The 14,331-nt window shown below is 38.3% G+C and overlaps 1 protein-coding gene across 3 annotated transcripts in view; it reads left to right on the forward strand.

Annotated features, from left to right (window-relative positions):
• The first annotated feature begins 6,691 nt into the window (after positions 1-6,691).
• The window catches only part of AKT3 (AKT serine/threonine kinase 3), a 1,010,799-nt gene continuing 1,003,159 nt past the window's right edge, over positions 6,692-14,331 (forward strand). The window contains exon 1 of one of the 3 annotated variants that reach the window (XM_029593967.1): positions 6,692-7,405. The gene's annotated coding sequence lies outside the window, so the exon portion shown is untranslated. Of the gene's footprint in view, positions 7,406-7,701; positions 7,818-14,331 lie in introns of those variants that run through there. The other 2 variants (XM_029593963.1, XM_029593964.1) reach the window with 2 other exon arrangements.

Genomic DNA, 14,331 nt, shown 5'->3' on the forward strand with positions numbered 1-14,331 from the left:
TACAGGTGCGTGCAAGTGAGACAAGATGTGAAGGCAAGGTAAGATTGGAAGGCAGAGGCATATGTGGTAAGTGAAAGCATTAGGCTAGGCGTGTAAGATATAGGGTATACAGGTATTTTGAAAAGATGAGTGCCATGATCCATTGTGGAGAAATTGGTACCAGTTCTTAAAGGTAGGGATGTGTTTAAATTTTGAAATGTTGTAAATCTATTTTTTATTTTGTAATGTTTCCAAAAAAAAAGACAAAAGAAAACCAATGATTTTTTTCATTTTAGCACACACTAAATTCATTTAGCATACATTACATGATTTAGTGATTGCTGAAAGAAAAAACGAAATGGAAAATAAAACTAAACAAAAACTGTTTTTCCTATACATTTTTACTAAAAAGCAGATTTCACCATAATCCTAGATGCTATACCACAGACACCTTGGGCTACTCGAGCAATTTCATCAGCGTTCGCTGAAGCCCATCTGCAATATAAGGAAGCAAGATAAGTTTTCCAACAGATACGTCCTTGAAAGGTGCCAGATTTCTAGCATGGAAGTAACTGTGATGAAAGCTCAACTTTGGTGGGCAGACCCATGTCATTAAGAATGGAGGAAAGCAGAATTCCAACACATATGCACTATGGCCAACTGAAAAGGGGACACTGATCACAGGGAAGATCACACCTCATATACCCTCAAATATTACCTTAAAGTCTGTAGGATAAACTTCAACAGTAGGGATGACACAATTTAGGACAGGGTCAGATGGAGGCAGCTCAGCACAAAAGGGAAAAGATGAGAAGAGAAAGACCAACCGTATCAACTGCAGGTCTCATCTGCGTCACTTGCAGACTGGACCCGAAGGGGAAGAGAGATGCGGCAGGGTTCTGCTGCATTGCGGCATTAAAGGTTGGAGGGGAGTGAGAGATGGGAAGAGAGCATTAGTAAAGGGTGTTGTTCCTGGTGGGCATAAAGAGCCTGGGCCGAAGGAAGGATGGGTCCAGCTTGAAGGGCAGAAGGAAAGTAAGTCGGGGGAGGGGGGAGTGAACCTGGGAGGTGAAGGGGAGTGAGTTGGGGTGAGAGGGAAGTCGAGTCAAGGGGAGAGTTGAAATGAAGTGAAAAGGAGCGAGTTGAGCTGGGAGGAGAGCTGAGCTGGGGTGTCAGCAGAAAAAGTTGAGCCTGTGGGAGAAAGCAAGCTGAAGGGGGGGGGGGAGGGGGGGCTTATGATGCAATATTTATAGTAGTCCTGGAGGAATTCAGCACAAAAAAAAAGTAAAACTGCTGCATCTTTGAGTAAGAACTTTTTCAAATAATTATTACTCAAAGACTGTGATTAAATTTTATTTTGTCAAAGTATGCAGAATTTTGAAATATTGTGTACAGACTTGTATTTATTTTTTCCAGAATTCCCCCAGGAGTAAACAGCCTATTAGGAATGGCTCAGGACAAGGTTATGACCACAGGGAATTGAGATGCTGTAACACAGGGGTCAGGAACCTATGGCTCGGGAGCCAGATATGGCTCTTTTGATGGCTGCATCTGGCTCGCAGACAAATCTTAAATAAAAAAGTAAAAATCTAACAAAATCCCCCACCCTCCTAATGCCCCCCCAAGACCTCCAAAATTAATTTACTACAACCCCCACCCTCCTGACCCCCCCCCCCCCCCCAAGACCTGCCAAAAGTCCCTGGTGGTCCAGCGGGGGTCCAGGAGCGGTCCAGGAGCGATCTCCTGGACTTGGGCTGTCTGCTGCCAGTAATCAAAATGGCGTCGACGGCCCTTTGCCCTTACTATGTCACAGGGGCCACCGCCGCCATTGTCGACCCCAGTGACATACTGGCAGCCGACAGCCCAAGTCCAGGAGCTCGCTCCCGGACCCCCGCTGGACCACCAGGGACTTCTGGCAGGTTTTGGGGGCGTCAGGAGAGTAGGGGGTTGTAGTAAATTAATTTGGTAGGTCTTGGGGGAGTCAGGAGGGTGGGGGGTTGTAGTTAGTATGGCTCTCACGGAATTACATTTTAAAATATGTGGCGTTCATGGCTCTCTCAGCCAAAAAGGTTCCCGACCCCTGCTGTAACATATAGATATACCAACAACACAGAGAGAAACAGATAAGTCACCTTAGCTCCGAGAATTGTTCTGAAAGCTGATCAGACGTCCTGAATGTGACAGGCTACAGAGAGGAAGACACTCATAGAAATAGTGCATCATAGAAGACAGGTACTATATATATATATATATATATATATATACAAAAAACCCCCCAAAATAAAACTTAGGGAAAGAAAAAAGCACTGAACATAGAAATAATCTCTATTAAAATGTACATCGTGAATGAATTCTGGGCAGTTAGTGGTGGAATCGATAAATGAATTCTGGGCAGATAGTGGTGGAACCGGCAATTGGAGACATTGATCAGGAACAGGGACTCGTGTCTTAACAGAAACGTGGAGTGATTGGACGTTCATCGGGACGTGTTGTAGGATTGGATATATCAGGAGGGAGGGGAGGAGTATAAATGATTAGGTCGGCAGTGAAGGCCTCGTTATGAAGTATTATTGAGGGAGACATGCGGTTATAAGACGGTGAAGGTGAGCATTGTTGTTTTTTTCTGCAATTATAAGGAGGAGATTGTTGTGAAATACTAGGTATGTTTTCTATTTGTTTTCAGCATTTGTGTAAACCGGTAATGGCAGCGGATAGCCGGGATAGTTTTTGAATAAAACTTATACGCTATAAGGTTTATCCCGTGTTGTTCACGATAGCGTAATACTGAAGCGTTAGTTGATCGTCTGACACATGACTCCATTTTAAAGATTGGGAATTTCAACTTATAATAAGGTACGTAGAAGGTTTATTATACAAGAGAGGGTTTGGATACTCAATTTGGTGGAATTCCATGAACATTCTGGATACAAATTTTGCGGTTTTTTTACATTTACAGGTGTGATTCTAGGGGGCCCAAAGACCCCGGAAAAATATATGGTTAATACACGTGGAGGCTGGCTTTTGATTTTACAGAAAGGTAACAAAGTCGCTATTTCAGTGTGGGAGCACCTAAAGATGATACTGGACTAAAATAAATACGTTAATCTAAACAGCATCAAAATTCAAGTATTTAAACAAGTTGGGAGAAGGCGGTTTAAACAAATTTGTTTATGAATTATTTTATAGGTGCACACTTGTATTCGGGAGTTTTTTGTTTATACAAAATAACGGGAGCTATTGAGCCAGAGTGAATCGAGTGCACTTTTTCTGATCCACTCCTTTATGTTCAGGTAGGAGTGTGTTCAGAATAAAGTTTTTCATCATACATATTATATATGAATTTAAATAATGAACCATTTAATACATTTTATCAATAGTTCATAAAGATTTAATATATGTTTAATGCTAAGAGGAAGATTTGATAATGCTATTTAAGTTGTGGGTATATTACATGTTTCAAATATGTGGGTTTGCAATATGGGGAGTGTAGTTCATCTCAACATTGTTTTATGTATTATAGAAACATGAGGTGGAAGTGATAATTTCCTGTTGATGTTTGGTCTCATCAAGTAAATTCCCCTGAAGAAGCCAGGTTGGCGAAACGAGGTCCTTGTTGGGATAGAAGATAAAACCATCTGAATGGAATACACCACTGATAAAGAAGATAGTAACGTGATTTGAGAGGTTTAAGAGTTAAAATCATATAATTACAGTGGTGTTTCCATCATAAAAGACCAACCACAATATTAACATATTTGGGTGATGTAAAGTCCATTTAGGGTAAGATTGAGGTAAGAAGTAGGACAGTGTTGAGGGCTACGATTATTTGGGCTCAAAATAATATCTAGTGGCAATTGTTATCAGGTGTAAATAAAATAATCAATGATGTATTAGGGACTGATTTCATGAAAAACTGATAAATTTATATTTTTATTGAATTTTCAATAAAACAGTAACAATTTGAAGAAAAACCACACTTTTGGAATGATTTATTGGTAAATGAGAGTGCTTTTTTCTTTCCCCTAAGTTTTATTTTGGGGTTTTTTTTTTTGCATATAATAGTTATAGCACAGGTGGAGACAATAAATTGCCTTTCATTTTATTTATATATATATATATATATATATATATATATATATATATATATATATATTTTGTTTTAACAAAAATAACTCCATCTTTCAGAATTATACTATTCATGGGATGAATACATGAAGGAAATGTATAAGAATCTACAAAGAAAGAGGTATGGGAAAGTTCCAATCTGTGGCACAAAGTATTAACTGGCATTTTAGCTAATGTATAAAAGTAACCTGTTATATTCTATGTAACTATATACTACAATTTTAACAAATTTGGCAGAAATCCAGTGGCCAGATGGTGATTAGGAACCATAAACATAATTTGGCCACCAGTTTTGATTACTTATGACCACCAGCTTTCCAAAATACTTTTGCTATTCTGCTTTTATTTAGATACTACTAACTGTACACATACCATAGGTAGGCTTTTGATTTACTTACTGCAAAAACTGCACTCTGACAGCTTCTGTACAAGAACCATATTTTCTGCATATTTTATCCAAATTACTGGTAAACTGTATTGCATAAGTGCTGTATAAATATATTCATAAAAATGCGCTATAAAGATGTTGCATCTATTAATCCTGATAAATATATTATGCAGATCTGAAAATAATTCTGTGGAAGTAAGGCAGGAGTAGTCGGGTGTATTGGGGGGGGGGGGGGGGGGGGGGGGGAGAGAGGTGTTCCAAGGAAACAGAATGAGAGGAGACCCTTGACAAATCATGCCTGGATGACAGTAGGTATTAAAGAGGTCATCATGATATGAGGCTTAAAGGGGGGTAGACTGACCATTAACATAAAGGAATATTCCTTCATAGAAAGGGTGGTGGATGCATGGAACAGCTTCCCAGTGTATGATGTGCTAGAAGCAAAAATAATAAAAGAAGTTTTTAAGAAACTATGGAATAAGCATATAGAATTTTTGGTTGAGAGGAAGTGAAGGTATAATAGAGGTTAAGTGGGGTCTACTGTATTTCAAAAGGAAGGAATTGGACAGACTGAATGGGCCGTATGGTCCTTATCTGCTGTCATATCCTGTTTTTCTATATTTAAGTATTCTTAATGTAGAAACCAAGAATACGTGATGATTCATATTATTAAGGCTAATAGTTACAGCATACAGAATCTAAAGCAACCAGGTGCTAACAACACAATTGGAAAGGTGTACTTCATAGAGTGCACAAAATTTCAAAAGCATTCTTCACATTGAGCACTAATTTCCAGAATATGTTTGTGTGTGTCTTTGCCCCTTTTTTTTTTTTTTAACTTACATGTGTAACTTTCAAAATTACATGCATAACTCATAGCTCCTATTGCAACAGCAAAGCCAAAACATCATTCTAAACCAGGACTGCCCCCTCCCCCCCAGTCAAATTCAAGTTTTTACACAAGCGAAAATGCACTGCCATGATGCGGCCACCTGCTCATTATCTCCCCCTTGCCCCTTCTTTTGTCCCGGTCATCATTCCGCTATATTTATATTTACAGCGGAATGATGAATCCAGGTCTTAGTTTCATTTCTAAAAAGCAAAGTAAATTCCAGTTAACGGACACCCCAAAAAGAGTTAAGTCAAATATAACCCGTCTATAATTTGTTTTTCAGATGGCATTAAGTAATGTTGGTACATTTAGAGTAGGTAGGACCAGTTGGTCTTGAGTTATAAGCACACATACATACATTTCAGTTTGTATTTATAGATGTTGTTTTTCAACTGCACATGCACAGAAATATATGCACCTAACTTTCAACACTGAGAATTAGGTGCAGGAGGGAAGGCTTGTAACCTGCACTGAGCAGCAATTACTACCCTAAAAAGCTTCCCAGCCAGACTGGATGGACCATTTTTTTTTCCTGCTGTCAATTACTATATAGTCTTGTACTTGTTTCTCTGCTTTCTTGTTATGTACTATAAAATATAGTGTAAAACTTGAATTATTCAACAATCCATTTTGTAGTAAACCTCTGTCCACTTATAAACTTGCAAAAGTAAGAGATTGCAAAATTTTTGAAAAAACTTATAAAAAGGGATACTTTCCATTACAAATTATATTTCTGGGTATTTTCTGAGAAAAATGAAAGGAACTACTTTATACATCTATTTGATCTCCTGTTTTACTTCCATTTCCTCCAAGGTACAGCAGCAGAGAAATGCAAAAAGTAGGTATTGGACTGGCCCTCACAGGCTGTGCCAATTCCTGGGAAACTGTAGTGGTCCTGGTTGCTGTATGCGATCTATATATAAAAGTTAGTCATGACTATTTTTTGAAACGTATTTGTTTAGATTCGTCTGTTTCCAATGCTGGTAATGGCTCCAAAGTACATCAGAAGACGATAAAAGAGATACAAAACAGTCTATCATTTGATTTTTAATGCAAACACCTGGGAATACCCCACAATAAGTTTTGTATACTGATTTCAAAAGGAGTTAGTTTGACATTCCCCTTCACGTCCAATAAGACTTGACTCAAGTTGCAATTTGTCAGCCTGGAAAGTACCAGAGGAGAAGAGATAGTGAATCCAAAATCATACTCAATAAAAGTAAAACTGGCAGCATAGTACGGGAAATAAAACCACGTCCTGGAACTTCAGATCCTTCCTCGTGCCGACAGAAGAGGCCACATATTAACCAAAGCAAAGGTTTAGAGCAGTGTCAATTCCGGTAAGAGCGGAGGGACGCTGAAGCTGCATCGCCACTAACCGGGGGGTGCAGCTCTCCCTCGCTCCACCCGGGCCCGGCCTCTCTAGCACCACAGCTCGCCCACCGCAAGCTCTCCGACCCGGCAGCTCTCGCGAGAAGTGCCGGGTGTAACGGGTGGGGAGGGGGGTGCGAGTGGGGGATAGGATGCTCGAGGCCAAGCAGAAGAGGCAAGGGAGAAGAGTCGCCGGGAGCGAGGCAGCGCGAGTACTAGGCGGAAGCCTTTAGGGCCGGAGCGAGCCCGTGACGTCAGGAGGTCTCCTGAAAGTCCACAGCTGTCCCGGTTGGCGGCGGAGGCAGGGAAAAGGAGGAGGAGGAGGAGGAGGGCGGCGGCGTGAGAGGGCGGAGAAGCCGCGTGCCTTGTGGAGCGAGCCGCACTGTGACCGACGCCAAAGGACAGTTCATTTCCTCTTAGCATCCCTCTGCCTTTCGGATGCCCTCCCTCCCGGCGGCGCAGGAGCGCGCTGGCACCGTGCCTCGCCCGTGCGCGGCACTAGACGGCGAGGGGAGAGACTGAAGCCGGAGGAGGGGAGGGAGAGGGGAACCTGAGCCGCCGCCGTCGCCCCCTCCTCCTCTTCACCAGACATCCCCCCTTCCGCCTCCTCCCCCGTCCCTCCTCGCTCCCCCCGCCAGCATCCTCTTCAGGTAACTGGGATGGGGGATGGGGGGGGGGGGGTGTCTCCGAGGGGGGGAAACGCGAGACATGAGAGGGGGAGGGGTGTCTGTCTGGGATTTCCTCTTCATCCTTTTTTTTTTTTTGCCTGCACGTAAATATTCTCACGTGTGAGCGGGCGGGGGTCGCCTGGTCACTACCTCCGCCGCCACCTCCTGGTTTATTTATTTATTTTTACGCCGGGGCCAGACAGAAACCCGGACCCACGCTGCCGGTGGGTGGGGGCTTTCATTTTCTGGCCTAGCTGACAGCGGCGGTATGGAGCTGCCGCAGGTCCCCGGGGTCTGCTATGTGCGCCTCGCCCACTTCACATTTGTTTTCCAGAAAGGTGATTAGGGGCGGCGGGCTTTTGTCAGAGGGCGCGACGGAGCCGCTGCCCGTTGGGTAGGTTATTTATTTATTTAGCTTACTACTTTGTGAATGGGCTGTGAAGTGGTCAGGCGATATTGGGGGGGGGGGGGGGATTCTGGTGTTGAGGTGATGCATACATTAGCAGAAACCGTGGGGCATAAATATGCACACAACACACTGCCTTTCCCCCCTTAAATGCTGGTTATATTAACCTCCTTTCCTCCCGACCTTTTAAATGCATCAGAGGTAAATCTGGGCTAATGAATATTTTATCTGTTTGAAGTTGTGTGCTAATAATAGAAGCCTTGAAGATGGTGTTCGTTAGTTTTGTTGCTGAAGGGATGCTGGCTGTGGCTGGAAGTAAACAAACCAGCCTCCTGTGTATTGCTTCCTATCAGCCATGATGGTGACCGTTGAAAAAGCCCTAAACTTGCTGCTTTCATCATTTGTATGGTTACTGTTTTATGATTCCTTGCGTTTTGTTTTAGTCGGTTCCCGTTAGATTTGACCGTCTGCGAGAATAAATGCATCTTGAGAGGGTTTGGCCTACCAGCTCGAGAGTATTGTTTATCATCCTTTTCCATCTCCAGGGTTTTAGATTTCTTAACCAGCTTTCTGCTATATCCACCATGTTCCTCAGTTACATGCAATTTTAAGGGCGTAATGTGTTTAACCACCGCACTTCTTGTTTCAGTTTTATAGAAGTAACGCAGAGCATGTGATGGCGTTTTGCCATACATCTTAGACCAGTTTTCATATCCAGGTGATTGCTGTTAATTGAATTCTATAGCTCAGTGTATATTGTTTTTAAATTATTTGTGTAAAACTCTTAACGAGGTCAATATACAAAATAAAACCATCCCAGTTAGGTTACATATTCATTTTTGGTAATGCTGTTCAATTTTAAACAAAGTGACAGTTTTAAAGTCCTGCAAAATTCTTAAGGATGTGGTGAAGGGACAGTTTAAATACTAAACAGTGGGCCTTAAGTTTCATACTGGCATAGTATTAATTATTATATTGTTTCTTTTACTAAGTAATTTACTGTGGTTTCTAGGCATACAAATAACTTGTTGGGAATTAGTTTGTAAGTTAGATTACACTTATGCTGGTACAGAAAATTGAACTTTGTTACAGATGTTACATCTTTAAATCATTTAAATATTAGGTAGAAAAAACCATTTTCTAAACATAAAACAATGCCATCTTTTTAAGTAGATCATTCTCATTACTCTTTTACAAGTATAACTCATGTTTCTAAAATACCTCAGTACCTAGTGATTTTTCACAAGTGTTTATGTAGTTTTCACTTAGGTTAATGTAAACACGACTGTACAATTTTCAAGAACACTATGTACTTAGATTTTAAAACACAAACATTGCTAATTGAAAGATTTGATTTACTTTTTAAACTTTGTGTAGTATCTCATTCTGTTAAAACAGAAAAAGATATCACTAGGTCTGAAATGTATTCAATTTATCTGAAACTGTAAATTTGCCATTTAATTTATTTTCTCTTAAGGTGGTTCTTTTTTTTTTTTTTTGCAATGTTTTTCTATGGGGTTTTATAGTTGATGCCAATATGTTTAAATGGATTGAGTAGCTAATCTCATGCACTTATGTGATTGGTTGTGACACACATTACAGTTTATAGGAGCAGTCTGAAGGAAGGTGTACTTTTCAAAATAACAGAAAATTTTCCTTTGTGTCTGACTTATATCTGATGTTTCCAGAAGAAGTAATTTTGTTTGCATCAGCAGGTCTGCTTGTGCAAATATGGTATAGTGAGTAGAACTACACACATATACATTTAAAACAGCTTAGATTATTACCATTGAGTTTTTGTACTGTTTTTTTGCAAAATTCCAGTTGTCTGTATTTTTAGAGTAAAAAAGTTTGCAATTTTTGAAGTATTCTTTTGTGGTGAATGATTCATACTTTCAGTGCAGATTGATACAAGCTATTAAATTGAAACACTTAAAATAAATTCTATGGAATGAATTGATAATTCTAGTTTAAAAAGGAGAGACTTTGTTTATTGAAATAAACTATATTTTCCAAATAGTTTTTAAAGCATTTTAAAGCTGATTTGGAATTTTTATAAACAAAACTAGAGTATTTGTGGAAAACTACATTTTTTTTTTCAAATGAATAAAATCTTAACTAACCAAATTCTATAGTGGTTTCACGAAAAACTTTTTTTTAAATTATTTTCAGCTTATGTTCATTTTTAGGATAAGATTGCAAGAACATGTAAGTTACATTTTTAATATTCAGATGTCTTAAAATTAGTATTCAGTGGTCAAAATTTAATTTTCTAAAGTCAGTTTATTTAGGATGGAAAATTTTTATTTTGACATTAAAAACTATGATCAAAGGACACTGACATTAATTTAGGAGCCACAATTTTACATGGATGAGGGTGTAGAGAGCTAAAAAATAAAAAATTACAGGTATATAATGTTACTATATCTAATTTTGTTTCACTTTTCTGGTAGGGAGAAAAACTTAAGTTTCTCTTTCTTGGAGCAATTCACTAGATCAGTTGTACTGTGGTAATATGTTTATTTGTTTTATTTTTCTCAGAATTTAATATTTGTATTTTCTAGTTCATGCGAATATGAAAGATCTGGGAGGTTTGAATAAGTAAGAGTGATGATAGAATAATTAGGTGATGAAGTTGAACAGGTTTTAATAATGCTATGCTTGTCTCATATCTAGCCATGTGGAATATACTTGTTCAGAATCACCCATACACCTATTGATGTACTGTTAAATTCTACCTTGGAAACCATTTGTTTCATAATCTGATGAAGTTGCACTTGTATAGAAATATTTGAATGGCTTTAGGTTACTTACTTTTCTGATACTTTTTCTATTAAAAAAGAGATCTCACAAAATGCTCATTTTCCTTATTTTTTATATACCTTGGGAAATATCTAAAACGATATTGAATTTCCTCCTGGCATTTCCCAATTGTCTTTTAAATATCTATTTTGATTGCATTTAAGGTAAACTTCCCATTGTCTCCCCCCTTTCCCAGGATACTGATGGCAATTTAAGCTGTGGTATCATGTGTTCAATATGATGTTTTGGGCTCGATAGGAGCAGTTGTTCCTATTGCCAGTAAACACATAGGCCAAGTTTACTCAACTGTTATTTTAGCAGGCAGCTACAGCTGTCGATTTTCCAAGATTATGAACTTTTCCTTTATTGGTTACTTCATCAAAATAATTGTTACCTGCTTATTCTTTCTGTACCTCCCATACATCATAGAAGTTTGACTCTTTTTTATAAAAACTGAGCTAGACATTATTTTTCCCCAAGTAATTGCTTTTCAAAATTTTAGTAAGCCAAACATTGTAAAATGATCAAAATAATCAAGACTTAAAACAGAGGGTAAGAGTTTCTGCTTTAATGCTGTGATATGAAGTTTATTTTAAGTGTTAAAATATTTAAACTTGCAAACCTTCCCAATCTCCAAACAATCATTGTGGAAAATTATTGTAATAACAAAATAATTTTAAGTTAGTGGTGATTGGATGAAATAATTTGCATAAATGGAAACCTATGGTTGCTTTATTTTAATGTCTCTGTTTAATTGGATTTCATTCGTTAAGACCTGCCCTGCTGACACTTCTTGACCATCTTTTTAATTAATGGGATGGCAAATGTATAGGCTATTTTTATTCCTTAAAACTTCCTAGAGTGTTGACTGACTACTGGATAAATCTGTTTATACTTGTTAGTAATAGGTTACATATACTGGATTAGTCAGATTGAGAGAACACTGTACAGCCACTTGTTGCATTAGATTCAGCTCCTGTGGAGCAGTGTCTTGATTTTTTAAAACTTATGCTCTCCTTTGTTCCCTTATATTTAATGCCTGAAAAACAAGTGCTTATTGTTTCAAAATATAGGAAGCTACAAGCTTTACTTTGTAAATACGATATCTATATATTAAATTCTAGTTTGTATATGTTTCCCAGAGCATGTGGACAAGAGTGAGTTCTCATTTTTAGGACTTGGGCAGGACTTGAGTTTCTACACTTTGCTACCTGAAATCTGTTTTGATAACATTTCCTTTTCTGTATCAAAGTAACTTGCTTTTTGATGTCCAATTACTACTCAGTTTAGTATTGTTTAAAAAATGTTAGAGTGCTAGAAAACTTTGGATATATTAAGCCCTGTCCTTCTCCCGTTCCTAAATTATGAGATGATCTGATCTAAAAGTTCTAATAATATCACACATTGTGTTTTTTAAAAGTATATTTATTATTTATAAAATGTATAGCCAGTCTACAAATCTCAATGGGTTACAATAAAGCATATACAGCATTAAAAGAAACAACACAATACAATATTGAAATGTACAAATAAAAGGCACGCTTTAAAAAACAGTTTGTAGTATGAAATTCAGTTAAATTGATTCGTTTTCAAAATAAGTAAAATCACATTTTTCGAATATACTGCTTGTAATTGTTAATCCTGAGGCTTAGAATTTGTAGCTTTGCATTTTAGCCAGGAAAAAGAAAGCAAAGATGCAAGTACTCCCATCCCTGAGAGTAGAAAGCTATTTTTCTGCTTTCAAATGCATATATCTTTCTATTATTTTTCTTTCTTTCTAGTGATATGTTTGCAGTGTCCAGGTCTGTCTTTGTTCCCTGAGTATTTACTTAAACTCACCTTTGCTTGGTACTTCTTAACTTCCTTCCTTTTTCATACTGCTGAGAATTCTGTGACATCACTCACTTGGAATTCTGTTGTGCAGCTAAGAGTTTTATTTTTCTGTGTTCAGCTGATGAGCAGAATTAAAATAAAGTGATCATGTGGAATATTCAAGCAGCATGAAAAGGGACAGTAGGTATAGCAGAGATGTTAAAAGGTAAATACAGAGGAAGTAAACAATAGAAAATCTATTTAACATGTTGAAAGACAGGTTACCTATAAGAATTTGAAGGAAAAATGGCTCCTGGTCATTTTTCAGTCTGGTGTATGGGTTTTGTTTTGTTTTCTTTAATTCAGTGGTTTTGTCTTCACTTCTTTATTTGGTTTGGGTAAGCCTCCAACCAGATCATACCCAACCAAATTAATGTTATCACAGATAGGAAGATGATACTCAGATACTGCCCTAATATAACAAAACCAACCCCCCCCCCCCCCCACAGTGGATGGAAAACACCTAATAAAAGTATGTATAGAAACAAGAAGGGAGAAACCAACTACGAGAGAGCCCCTCACTTGCATGCATCTCAAATCAAGGTCAGTAGTAAACAAAATCTTATTCATAATCTCCTGACTGAAAACTGCCCAGACCTGATCTTCATTGTAGAAAACATGGCTAACTGAGAATAAAGGTCCAGTTTTAACCCTGCTTATGCCTCCTGGATACAGAATTTACCATCAGCCTAGGCTAGGAAAAGAGGAATAGAGGTAACAATTATTCACAGAAACTTCATACCAGTTTTAAAAAAAGAAACTGTATACCCTGAGGATTGGAAAAGATCATGCACAAAGGTGGAACAAGACTATAGTTTAGGCTACCTCCTACTCTACTGGCTTCCAGCAATCCCAAACATCCAAAATGAACACCTCATTGATCTAATGACTAGCAACAGACACACATCACTTTCTGATATTAGGAAATTTCAACTAGCATTTTGAGGACCCAAAACATAGTGCTACATCTAATTTCCTAGCTGCCATATAAATGCAAGGCTTACAACAAATGGTTTGGATTACTGCAACTCCCTATTGATCGGCCTTCCAAAATCTTCCTTGAGACCCTTGCAGCTCCTTCAGAATGCTGCAGCCAGAGTTCTAACAGGTACAAGAAAAGCTGATCACATTACACCTGTTCTCAACCAATTACAGTGGCTCCCTATTGAAAAAAGAGCAGAATTCAAAGTCCTCACCATACTCCACAAAGCAATATACAATGCCGACTATTCCGCCTTTGATGACATCATTCACATCCATTGCTCCCAATGTACTACACGAACCGCCAGCAAAATTAATCTAGTGATTCCCTTTCTTCCACAGGCTAAATTATCCTCCACCAGAAACAGAGCCTTTTCCATCATCGGCCCTAAGCTCTGGAACTCGCTTCCTCATTGCCTCACCAATCAAGATAACTTAAAATCCTTCAAAAAAGACTTAAAACCCTGGCTTCTCAGCCAATCTTTTAAAGATAGCACTCAATGACTCTAAAATTCTTTTATATATTCTGCCATTTTTCAATCTCCCTGTTACAATGATACAGATGCCCTTCAATGCTTCATGAGATATATGTACATCTATTCAGGGTTCTATCCTGTGTTATCTTGTTATACATTCTCCTGTTGTATTTACTATCGTTAATTTTAAATTGTAATCTTCATACATCGTTCTATGTAACATGTTGTTTCTGTATGTAAACCGGAGTGAAGGCAACTCTGCTATACCTCGGTATATAAAAAATGCTAAATAAATAAAAAATAAATAAATTTCATGCCTGTTCATAATGCTGGACTCCTCATTGACTTGCTACTGGTTTTCAGCTTTAAGA

The sequence above is a fragment of the Rhinatrema bivittatum genome, chromosome 3 (assembly GCF_901001135.1).
Source record: "Rhinatrema bivittatum chromosome 3, aRhiBiv1.1, whole genome shotgun sequence".
NCBI classification, from domain to species: Eukaryota; Metazoa; Chordata; class Amphibia; order Gymnophiona; family Rhinatrematidae; genus Rhinatrema; species Rhinatrema bivittatum.